The sequence below is a fragment of the Manis javanica genome, chromosome 15 (genome assembly GCF_040802235.1).
Source record: "Manis javanica isolate MJ-LG chromosome 15, MJ_LKY, whole genome shotgun sequence".
Classification (NCBI taxonomy): Eukaryota; Metazoa; Chordata; class Mammalia; order Pholidota; family Manidae; genus Manis; species Manis javanica.
This window is the reverse complement of record NC_133170.1, coordinates 66,117,112-66,129,704: the sequence shown is the minus strand read 5'-3', so window position 1 is coordinate 66,129,704 and position 12,593 is coordinate 66,117,112. Positions and strand designations below refer to the sequence as shown.

Below are 12,593 nucleotides of genomic sequence, written 5' to 3'. Positions count from 1 at the left end.
TGGGGCGGAGAGACCCTTGGGGGAGATGAAGCCTTGGAAGTCTGAGCTCAGAGAGGAGCTGGCCTCCTTATTTATAGGCAGGCATGCTGGTTGTTTTCCATTAGCTTAGCTGAATTTTCAGTGATTGAGGTCCTGAGGCCAGTGCTGCTTTCGGAAAATGACCCCCTGTGCTGGAACTTACAATTACTGGAGACGTTTGTGCCATCTCCAGGTGTCATCAATGTCAGTGTTCCAGGGGGTCTTCTGGAGCCCACTGTGACTGACAGACTTGCCAGACCCTGGGGCCACATTTCCATTCATTGGTTTTTCTCCAAGTTATGGGGCGTGTGCTCCTCCATACCCTTCTTTCATGTCTACTAATTTGCTATTCAATGCTGGACATTGTGGTGTTCTGCTGTCAAGTAGCCGATATGTCAGTGACAGCAAACTGGCTGCTGTCTCCCAGCAGCTGTTCCTGGCCTGGCCCTGGGGGTGTCCCTTACACTTACATCTTAACTTTCAGCCAGACTCAAGGGGACCCCTGTGCAGGTTTCTGGATCTTTCTCTACATAGCTCTCTTTCTCTGACACTCACCTTGCAAATTCTGACTCTCTGATCTCTGATCTCTGTGTGCTCAACTCCCAGAGGCATCTGGGCTGTGTGAACTCCCCAGAAAGCATGCCTTGTGTGGCTCCAGTTTGAAGACAGTTGTCTCATGCATTTTGTCCAGGTTTCTTGTTGATGGTGGTAGACACATCTGTCCCAGGGCTCTACCGAGGCTGGATGAGGTTGTGCTGTTGGAGGTTTGGAACCTCCTAGGCAAATGGCATTCTTGTCTCCTGAACCTGATGATGGCTTCAGGTGGTGACATCAAGGCCACGAGAATGCAGGCCTGAGCTCAGTGGTGCTGCCCAGAAGACCATCAGTGTCCTGTTGAGAGGGACAGTCACCAAGCTTTTCCTTTCCCCAGAAGATGCATGCAGAGGGTCTGAGCCACACAACAATCCCGGACAAACCTGAGTGCCTGTGTGCATGATGGGGACCCCCCAGACATCTCTAACCAAGGCCTGGTAGCATGGGGTGGGTGGGAAGTTGGTCAGTCTCTTTGGTCTCAATGTAAGTCTGGGCTGACATGTCCTGTTGGGGACAGGTATCTGCCCCGTCATTCTTCTCCTACATGAAGGTGGCCCCGTTGCTCCCCTCTGCATGTTCCTGGGTTCCCTGATCTTGACATAGTTTAAGAAAGACCATGCCAAACTGGGGGTCAGTGTAGCAGGTTGAATTGTGTTCCCCAAAATGATGTGTGTAAGCTTGAACCCCAGGTACCTGTGAGTGTGGTGTGGTTTGGAGATAAGGTCTTTGCAGATGAAATCAAGTTGAGGATCTCAAGATGAGATCATCCTGGATCATCTGCTTGGGCCTAAATTCAGTGACTGGTTCAAAGTCACGGGGTCTCTTGCTGCATCCTCACATGGTGGAGGGTGAGTGAGCCTCTGGTCTCTGTTCTAAGGCACTGATCCATCCCAGGGTCATCCACCCTCCTGACACCCTCACCCTGAGGTTGAGAATCCCCATGTGAATTAGGGGGACACAATGTTCAGTCCATATAATGTGGACTGTAAGGTGCAGACCACACTGTGCCCTCAGCTGACAAGCACGGGCAGCTCTTACTGCTCCCGGGCCTTGCATGCCCCCTATTTTTGCACCGAGGTTCCCAGCATTTCTCGGGCACTGGCTCTCTTCTCTGAGCTTCCTGGCCCTTGTGGCTGGGTGGGCTGTGTGGCCAGGCTGGCTGATGAGTTGCGAATGGACTATCTGGGTCACCTCTGGGCTGGTGTTTTTTCTGGTGCTGATGCCAGTGCCAGCGTGTCTTTCCTCCATCCCTCGGCTGGCAGCATTTCATAAGCTACCCCACAGCCCTGGACCCCCAAGTGAAGTCTATGCCTCAGCTGCAGGACATGTGCAGCGGGAGCAAGAGGAAACTGTGACTGGGGGCTTCCTGCACCTCAGAGCAGCTCCGCCACACAACTGACCCTTCCTGAAACTCTCAAGCTTTGAAGAAGTCAGCAGGGGCTCTAGTTGCAGCTGGGTGCACACAGTCTCGTGGTCTCTTCCCCACGCTGAGCTAGGTGACTTTGGGTAGGAGTTCAAGCCTTAGTGGAGGAGCGCTGAGAGAGCCCGGTTCTCATCACAGCCCCAGGGTCATGTCAGCACAAACACTTCCAAACTCCAGATGGGCTTCGCATGGGTGAGAGACCACCCCCACATCCGCTGTGCATGGGGACATGCCTCAGCGTCCATGCAGCCATTGCCCCCACATCCACAGGGTGCACGGAGGATGGAGGGGCAGTTTCTACCAGGTGAACTGGCCTGAGCGGGCAAGGAGAGGGCAGGTGTCGGGAAACCGCCCACGAGACTGGGGCAGGAGGAGCCCTCCCTGTCTCTGTAGCCCCAGTCATCCCCTCCCACATGGCTAGTGTGATGTCTGGTAGTTGTCTGTCTGTAGTTGTTCTGAGAAGCAAGAAAGGTCTGGGTCTGAGGAACCCCACTCCCATCCCCTGGACCCACACCTCTGGCATCTCCCCCTCCTCATGCCCCCTGACACCTGCCTGCTTCTGGCTCCAGGGCCCCATGAGTCCCTCCCATGGTTATCAGTAGCCTGAGCTTCGGGGAAAAGCTGCAGTCTATTAAGATTTAAAGAGATTTAATGTAACGAGACAACCAAGAGAAGGAATTTAATTTAGTGATAAAAAAGTAATCAAATCTCAACTTGTGGACAGAACACTTGCCTGAATTGCCAATTGTTCTCTCACATTTGTTATGAAGCAATTAACTCCATGGCGGGTGGATTTTGGACCATAGACCCAGTTCCCACGTGAACAGGTGCAGAACTGCCCAGCACCCAAGGTTGCTGTGGGCTTGAGCACCTTTCAGCCTTGCTATAGATTCCAGGAGTTTCATTTAGAGGCCATGCATGGAATCTGCACAGCGCCTCAGCCTTACGGTTTTAGTGAGGTGTCTGGTCTGTGCTGCTCGCCCACCCTCCCTCCTGGGGGAGGCAGGGGGAGACACAGGACAGAAGGGCACATGGCCCCACCAGGACGAGGGGCTTGATCCATGCAGCTGCAGCTCTGCGCCTGAGTGGGAGACGTCAGGCCTGTCTGGAGCTGTGCTTTCCTGCACAGCCCTCCTGAATCCCACCCCTCCTCATGTCCTCTGCCCCGGACTGGGCTTGTGCCAGGGTGGCTGAGATCTCAGGTACACCGGTGATGCAGAATCCCCACCCTCTATGGCCACATGGCCTCTCCCGGGCGTCCCAACCCCCACCAAGACCTCACTCCACCGTGGTCCCTGGGGTGTGAGGTCAACGGAGTTCAAAAAACCACTTGGCCTGCACCTGGGGGGGCAGCCAGCTCTGGAGAGGGGCGGTTCCTGCATTGCTGCATCAGACTCCTGGATTGGGGTGAAATCCATCCACATGGGGAACACAAAGGGAAGTGACAGTCTGAAGGGTGGTCATGCATTCTACTTCTCTTTTTTTAATTAAAAAAAAAGTACAAAAATATTTATATTGTCATGATCCAGCACTAACAAGGGGTAGAATCCTGCAATATCTGTTTCTTGTCCTCTATTTTTTCCTCAGAGAAAGGTCCTCTGTTGTTTTTGTGGAAAGAAAGCATGCTCTTTACAAAGGATTCAATCAATGCAGACAAGTACGATAGAAATGCAAAATCTCTGCAGGTGCCTTGCCAAGGGAAATCTGCCATTAATGCTGGGCCACCATTACTCCAGGTAAGCAAGGCGTGGAGAGACAGGTAGAGAGATGCGCCCTCCTACAAATGTGAGCAGACTGCAGATGCTCACATTTTATTTTCAGTAAAACTGTTCAATTCCTTTACCCGAATTTAAGAAAAAAGGAACTAAGGAGTTTTGAGATGCAAATAAATATTTATGCCAGCTGCTACTTCTGGAAGGCTTCCTCTAAATGTAATTCTCAAAAGTTTGAGAAGAACAGTACAAGATTTGCCTAACCTCTCAGAAATAATGACTTAATTTCAGATGGGGCTGTAAAACATGAAAAATCAGTTGTGACAGGAAAAAGATAATCTACACTGCATATCTACTACTTCTGTAATAATAAAAGGGTTATTTTACAAATAAAGGTGGGATACAAAATTCTGCAGAAAATGATGCACTTTGAGTAGTGTTAGTTTCCTGCTACTTCTGGGCTGCTTACTAGCTCATCTGTGTCCTGTGCTTCTGTCTCCTGAAATCTGCAGTCTCTCTTTTCAAATCACTCTGTTATTTTATTATCTCATCTTACACACTCATTGTTGTTGAATCCATACTGCTATTGTTTCACTGAGAAAAAATTATAAGGAACCTCCTTCAATCCTAGAATCGTCTTGACTTTTTCTTCCTCTGCCTGTCTTTTGCACGTTTCTCTGCCCCTCCTGCAGTGTGTTGGGGTGACCTCGACCTTGCTATATCGGGCATAAGTCTCCAGACACTTGCTGTCCTCTGATGTGATCCCTGGTAACTGAAGCAGATTTGTCTGCCTCTCCAGCTTCAATTTGGAGATTTGCCCTTTTGTGGGGGTGGGGTGTGTTTGGGCACGACATGCACTCTGATAGCATATCTGGTGTAGCAGATGCTGCTACTTGCTTACCACATATCTATTTCCCTCTTCTTCATTTCTTACAAAACCTTGATTTTGTTCAGGGCAGCAATGTGCTCAGTTAAGAGCGAAATCTGTTATTCATAGCTTCTTCTGCAATTAGGTATGGCCATGTGGTGTGGTTCTGGTGTACGGGGACTTAAGGGGAGTTTTCTTTCCAGGTACTGTCCCTCCCTCTGCCCCTCTGTCTTCCTCCTTCCTTCCTGAAGTGTGGTTTGATGGTGGGGGCTGCAGCATGCATTTTGTAACCAGGAAGAGAAGATCAGGGACATTCTCTTGCAGACATCTCAGCTATGACATTCTTAAGCCACTGAAACAAGGCTGAGCGCTGCCCAGTTCTGGATTTCTTCCTGAGTGTGTATGACTTTCTGGGAATTTTGTTGAAACGCACATTCTGGTGCAGCAGGTCCAAGGAGAGCCTGTTCTGACAATCACATGGGCGATGCAAAGAGGGGCCAGCATTCTGATGGGTTCTCAGCTGCTCACGGCTGAACACAGCTCCTACTGGTATTCTGGGTGTCTGCTGTCTCCTGTAACAGGGTATGTCCCCTCAGGATTTCAGTCATTTGACTGTGGGGCTGCCCCTTTCCCTGGACACTGGCTTCCTGCTCACGTACGGACCTTCCCCTCCACATTCTTGTTACACCCTCTATCTCTCTGGTGCCCTTGGTGCCATTCCCTAGGCCTCAACCAGAAGAAGGAAGAAATGTAAGAATTCCCAGTGTTTGCTCCTCCTGTGTTTAGGAGAATGCTCAGGATTTTGCTAACCCACCAGTCTTTCTCTTTAAAATAATTTTATTTGGTATCAAAATGACAATTATAATTTGGAGGGCATTGCTCAGCACTGTTACAGTGAGAAATCATCATCGGCTTGTCTCTTTGAGCACGTGTAATCAGTCCGCATCACTCAGCTTCCTGTTCTGTCTGCAAGAACCAGCTGCTACTTGGGCTGGACAGGAGGCCTGTCTCTGCTTTGCACAAACGTACCACCAGAGCTGGGGAGAGGGGCTGAGGGCAAGATCAAGGCCGTACACTAAGGTGAGTCAAATCCGTCGAGGGCAGCTAGGGAAGGCCAGGCAGTGGGAGGCCGGAGAACAGAGCTTTGGTCCCCTGGACGGTCCCCTTCCCGGGGAGGAGGAAAGAAGGGGCAGGGTCACCTCAGACTCCTTTCCTGAGGATTAAACAAATATGGCAATGAGGACAAAGATCCCATGGGTTGTTCTGACCCAGCCAATATTTACTGACCCAGCTCCATGCACACCCAGTGCTGGGGGCTGAATGTGGTGAGAGCCCGGCTGACGTGGTCTTTCTCCTTGCAGGGCTGCTGGCTGAGGGGCATGCCAGGGAGCCGTGTTCTGACCCATGCGGACAGTTGGGAGGAAGACGTTGGAGCCCTGAGGGGTCCTGGCAGGGGGCCCGATTGAGTGGGGGGTGTTCTCCTTGGAGGTGAGGCCTGACCTCAGTGTCCAGTGAGCTTGGAGAGGAGGCAGGGGAGGGGCTCTAGGCTGGGGGCCAGCACGTGTCAGCTCATGGAGCCACATGGTCAGGCTGTCAGAGTGCAGGAGCTCTGTGGGGGGGCCAGAGTCCCCACAGAGGCTAGGTGCTCTCCTCCTCATGGTCACCATGAGAACATGCCCACTCCTGGCTGCAGGATGAGAGCTTGCTGCCCCCAGGCTAGTGAGGAAATGCGGGGAGTGCAGAGGCCTATGTCGTTGGCCTGTGGGCACCGGAGGGTCGGGCTGCAGATGTGGTCAGTTCTGCTTTGCTCAAGCATCTAGAACTGTGCAGGCAGCTCTAAAACTCCGCCTCAAGTTGGGGCTCAGTCAGAGGATGTGGTCCCTGCTGTGCAGGCCCAGGAAAGCATGGGGACAAGCCAGCAACAGATACCAGGCCCTGCCAGGAGGACCTCAGGTGCTCGGGCACCAGGAGTGCACTCAGGTAACTGGGCGCAGGTGTCTCCAGGAGGCCGTCCTCAGCAGGCATCTGGAAGCTCCCTCCAGGCCCACTGGGAGGGCTCTCTCCTTCAGAAGCACAGGTTCAAGTTCTAGCTTCTTGCTGGCCACTCCCTTGCCCTTCTCCCCACAGGAGCTCACACTACCACCCGGTTCTGGTCTTTCCAAGGTTGGGGGTGATCTCAAGTTTCATTGATATGAAAACTCATTTTATTTTTAATGGTCTTCAGCCTGGAAGTTAGTAGATTTCAGGAGGCTCTTAAATAAATTGCCTAGAAATAAAGATGAGCTCCTTGGTTTACAGGGAAATGTAACCTGTCTTCACTCTGACGTTTGCTGAGATGTGGTCCAGGGGAGGCGCCAGCCCAAGGAGAGCAGGAAGGCAATTCCCGCATGTCCTGGTGGCTCCTGTGGGCTGGTGTGTCCTTGTGCCTGGGGTGGGGCTGGCTGCTGCCTTCTTGTCGATGGTGCTGAAATCCCACCGCCCTGGACGGTCCTGTTTGTTGCACCAGGAGGGTCTGGGTGAGACTTGCTCTGCCTTCCTGCCCCAACCTTCACCACATGGCTCGGCCAGTGAATGGGAACAGGCAACATAGAGGGAGGGCAGGCGCTCTGGGTGGGCAGTGGGGTGAGAAGGTTACAGGCTTGCAAGCCAGGCCCCCTTCCTGGTATTACAATCCCTGGGGGTGACACTCTGTCCACCACAGGATACGGTCTTGGCTTCCTGCTGGGGGCAGGGTGTCTGAGGGCCTCCAAAGCCAGCTCTGCTTCTGTGGCCAGCGAGGCGGTGAGGAGCCACGGCTTTACCAGCTGGCAACCCTTCCACCCTCCAGTTGGTGCTGGTGGACATGGCCAAGCCCGGAAACATGCTCTGGTTGCTGCCTGACATAGGCCTGGCCATGGGCTGGGACCCCTCAGGCCCCACATCTGCGCTCCGTTCTGAAGGCCATCCCTTCCCAAGTGCCAAGACTCTGCCCAGGTGCTGAGTATGAGCACCCAAGGCTGCCTCTTTCTTCACAGCCACTGGGCTAGGCCACCTTGGGCTGCTGCCTTGGGGCTCCACTAAGAACGATTGCTTCTCTTTTAATTGAATGTGGAAATGTGCTCCATCCAAGGAGTACTGTTATTATTTGGTGCTGAATTTGAAGTAAAATTAAAATTAAAATTCCCAGCACTGGCTCGTCTGCAATCATGAATCTCATCTCTGTTTGCCGCACGGCGAGGCATGCAACTGTGGGACAGTCAGGCTGATGTATTCAGAAATGTAATTATATTTATAATTGGAAACATAAATTAGCTTCTTTTCTGGAGCTGGATCTAAATGTGGGGTGATGAGTGTGCTGTGTGTGTGTGTAAGTGCATGTGTGCACACATGTGTTTGTGTGCACATGTGTGCATGTACATGAACACATGTATATGTGCCCACGTGTGTGTGTGCCTGTCTGGCAGGTATTTAGAGGGCAGAAGTCCCATGTTGACCCACCCCTGGGAAGACCAGAGTAAGCAAGCAGGATACCACCCCTCCCTGCTTGGAAGGGTCCCTGGGCCTGACCTCATTCTGGCTTTAGAAGGTGGACCCTGCTGTACTGGTGTCCAGGGAGGCTAGAAGCCATTCCCAGGGACCCTCCTCAGGGAGGGTGTGCAGTTCTGCTCTTTGGGACAGAGAAAGTGTGCCAAGAAGGCTTCCTCCAGAGCAGCCCCCTGCCCCCTGATGTGGACACCACATTGCCCTGGGCCCGCCCTTGTTTGGCCAGTGCCCTCCTGCCCTTGCACCTTTGAGGTGGTGTCTGGCCAAGAGGATGGCAGTTGGTGAAAAGGTGGCTGACACCAGGCAACCTTCTCCCTGGCTAAGCAAACCCTGACTTTGTTCAGGCTTCAGGTGGCAGCAATGCACCAGGGGGCCAGTGCCCCCAACCCCCGGGAATTCTCACTTGGATGCAGCTGATCGTGCAATTCAGTCAGCCATGCTGGAGACTGGGGAGCCCCAGACCGGCCAGCCACCATGCTGATGGGACTTAGGGAGATGCCATAGCTGTTGGGAAGTGTCTGTCCTCCTAAAGGGACATGAGAAAGAGCTGGCTCCAGAAGCTTTTAGATGGTGACACATGAAGACGTGCTGCCGAGAACTGGGTGGCTGTCTTGCAGCCCAAGGAGAAACCTTCGCTGGGTGCAGATGGGCCTGCCCAGCCAGCTTTCACCTTCCTTGGATAACAAGCTCCTCAAGTCTTGGCTGCTTTCACTTGGGTCTGTTTTAGCATTTAGGAGGGTCCAGGACAGACCCATTAGCTGTGCAATTTTTACACTCAATCCAGAGTTAAGGCTTATTATGTAAAAAGTGGTGTGGTGGTGTATTGCCTCGTCTGCTTCTCCATGCAGGGACTCATAGGAACTCCGTTCCCCTCCACTCCCAGGAGGGGCCCCATAAGCTGAGAGCTCTGGCTGCCCACAGAGGAAGTGGGTGTGGGGGGCAGTTTCAGGCATGTGATGCTTTCCTGGAGTCCAAGACTTGCACAAAGTCCTTCATTGGTCAGAACTGCTCCTGGGAATGGAATTCCAGGCTTGGGCTGGAAGCACTCTGGCCTCTTCCCTAGATGATGGCAGGCCCTGCCCAGCCAGCCAGTTTGGGGGACTTTCAAGGGGGCTGGGCTGGCCCTTATTTTATTTGCCTGGAAAACATTTTGGACCACATCAGAGATTACAGAATGGCTATTATAGGTCAAATCTCGGTCATAGGACGTGTTTCATTTTCTTATCTCTGCAGTGTGTTAGTAGTAAATACTTAAAAATCAGGACATTTTTCATGAAAACCAGGGTTTCTGGCTTTCTTCTAAAACCAGGAGTCCTGGCAGCACTGGGCCTGTGTGGTGCCAGCTGGTAGAGCTAAGTGGCAGCTACCACCTTTCAACAGGGGCAGGCCCACGCTTTGCCATAGTGGGGGACTATGCTTTGCCTGCCCCATCTGGGCACCAGCTGATATTCATAACATCTATGTTGGCTTTCTCCCCATTTCTCTACCCACTCACCCACCTGCCCACCCACCCATCTATTTACTGAGTACCCAGTCATGCAACATGGCTCCAAGAGCTTGGTGAATGCCACTGAGTGAAGACCCCTGTCCCCCAGGGCTTCCTTTACCTGCCTGGCACATTGGGTTTGTGGCCCTTGGGCCAACCCTTTCAAGAGCTCCTGAGGGCCTGCCCTTCCCCCACTGTAGTCACTGCACAGGTGTTCGAGACTGATTGTCTGAGACCAGTGGCCTGCACACCCTGCAGCCATTCATCCCCTAACGCCCTGGGGTGCTGCCTGGGTGGTGTTCAAGGTTGAAGGGCCTTGAACCCTCAGGTGAGCATGTGACCAGCCTGGGCATGCTGTCACCCACTTTTGTCCATCTGAAGGTGGGAAAAGGCCATGTGACCAAGCCAAGCCAACCAGGTCACCTGAGCTATGCCCACAGTGACGGGAAAGAGGCTCCCTCTGTCCCAGGGCTTGGACAGTATGGTAGCATCCTGTCATCAGGAGGGAAGACCAGCTTGGAAGCAGAGCCAGTGCTAGTGAGACGTGGTCTCTGTGATGTCACTGGAACCCCTGGACCAAGGTGAGCTGGAGCTCCTGCTATCTCTGCACCTTTTGGCCACATGTGCCAGTGCATCCCCTTTTTTGATTCAAGCCACTTTCAGGAGTGACTTTCATTTTCTGTGACTGAACAGGTTCTGAAACCTGAGCTGCAGAGGAGAGAGGCTGTTGCCCAGGTCTTGTGGTGGGCTGACCTGGTACTGGGGACAGAGCCCTGGCCTCGGGCCTTCTGGCTCACGGGGCTGGTGCTTCCACCCTTGTCTGCACTACCTAGGGCTGTGAGCTGCTGCCATGGACAGGCAAGTCCTGTTGTGGCAAAGAAGGGGCCATATGCTGCCCCTGTTGCTGGCCTGGGTGGCCCGCCCCGACCCCTGCTGGTACCTGCAGCAGCCACCCAGCTGAGTTCAAAGCTGGCCATGCTTTCTTGAAGTCATCTCGGTAGATCTGGTCTCAAAGCCTTGAGGTCAAGGCCCCCTCAAGCGGCTCTGAAATAAGAGGTTTTATCTGAGGAAGAAAGCAAGGAGGCTGTGCCTAGGCCTGTGACATCGCTAGGCTTCCAGAGCAGCAGGGGAGGCTGAGGCACACATGTTCACAGAAAATGCAGAAGTTCCTTTCAATTACATTAAGCAAATTCAGAGGCAGTGGGTCTGGCTGCCTGTCTGCTGGCTCACCCTCACAGCCTTGGGGCCCACGCCGGCATCTCAGCACTGCACTGAGACCAAGATGCGCTCTGTGGTGCCCGGTGCCAGCGTCAGTGCTGCCCTGGGACTTGGCCACTGCCTGGCTTGGCCATGCCTTTTTGGATGACCCAGAGGTGTGGCCAGGCACCTCAGCTGTACCCACCCCAGGCTGGGCAGGCCACCCTGTCAGGCTGGAAGGAACAGCCCCCTCCTATCCCACGCTGGAAAGCCAGCCCTTCTTCATACTTGGTTGGAAGCCTGAGTTGGGGGGCCCCTTGGCACTGACTAATATTGACAAATTATTAATGCATACAGTTTATAATAGGTCCCATCGTGCTATGTCTCCACCATTACAGTATCACACGGGGGACTCACTCTGTTTATTTAATCCTCATAAAAGCCCCATGAGGGAGGTTGTGTTATTGTACCCTGGGGTGAGGTAGCACTGGGGGTGCCCAAGGCAGGAGTGGTTTCAGCAGCACTGTTTGAGGAGTCCTGGGCCCCAAGCCGTCCCTCCTGGCATGGTCCTGTGAGCTCCCAATACTGCGTGATGGCAACCTGCCCCCACACGCCAGTGTGGTGTCAGGCAGAGCAGCCAGGCCTTCCGAATAGAGAGAAGATGTCACAGTCTGTTATCTCTCCTGCAGAGGCGGGAACAGAAATATTTCAGATGTAATTTTATCCTTCTTTCCTGCTGCTCCAACATGCCTATTCATTCCGGGAGGCAGGGCAGGGTTTGCTGAGTAAACATCGTACCTGACAGTTGCCTCAACAGCACTTTGCAATTATTGCACTTAGTCCATGTAATTACCCATGATTGGAGGAGGGAGTGATCATGGATTTGCCATTTTCAGTAGCATCTTAGATGCCTGAGGAATCTGCACGGGGCACGGGGCACAGACGTGCGCTGCAGCAGGATGGGGGGAGTGAGCTGCTTGGCTGCATGCACCCTTGGGACTCTTCCCCTGGGTGGCCTAGATCTAGGCTTTGTGGCCTTGCCAGACCTGTCCCCAAGGTGATGTGGCTGAAACTCCTGTTCTCCCAGTCACTGTCAACATGTGCTGCTCCCATCGCACACTGTGCGACAGCACGTCGGCCTGAGCAGAATGTCCCACTTGCAGTGAGAGAAACTTCTGGCTCTAAGTGGTGCAGGTAGACGGGTCAGGTCACCTTGGGGCAGACCATCTGTGTAGGGACTGACTGCCCAGGCAGCCTCTGGATTTTGAGACTATAAGGGCCTGGCTCCCAGGGCCTGGGGAGGGGCGACAGGGCCGCCTTCAGGCCATGTGCATTCAGAGCTCCTTGTGGGGAGGAAGTGGCTCTGGATGCCGGGGCCCCAGATCTCTAGATGGAGGGTGTGTGGGTGGAGCGGGCCGTTCTGGGAAGACACTCATCCTGAGCCCATTTCTCAGACATGGAACCTTTTTAGCAATTTGCAAAGATAACTTGTTTTATGAGACCTGAGCAGAAAGACCTGGAAAAGCAAACTGCTGAACACACATCCCGGGGGGCTTCTCAGGGCAGAGCCTGCTTTTTTGGGTATTGGTGTCTCCTGCCTCTGTCCTCTTCCTCTTGGAGATAAAGGTCTCAGGTGTCTCATGGCAGCATGTATTTGCCAAAGACGGCTGCAACAGTACCTCCTAGCAGTAGTTTGTGTGGCCAAGTCACACAGCACCACAGGCTGGGGAGCTTAAACAGCAGAAATGTATGGTCATTCTCCTGGGAGCCCGA

General features: G+C 53.2%; 1 long non-coding RNA gene across 1 annotated transcript; it reads left to right on the top strand.

Moving 5' to 3' along the window:
- Positions 1-5,580: 5,580 nt before the first annotated feature.
- On the top strand, positions 5,581-8,102 carry LOC108390427 (uncharacterized). Its single transcript, XR_001851492.3, has 3 exons — positions 5,581-5,695; positions 5,977-6,103; positions 6,914-8,102. It is a non-coding gene; the product is annotated as an uncharacterized lncRNA (long non-coding RNA).
- The last annotated feature ends 4,491 nt before the right edge of the window (positions 8,103-12,593 follow it).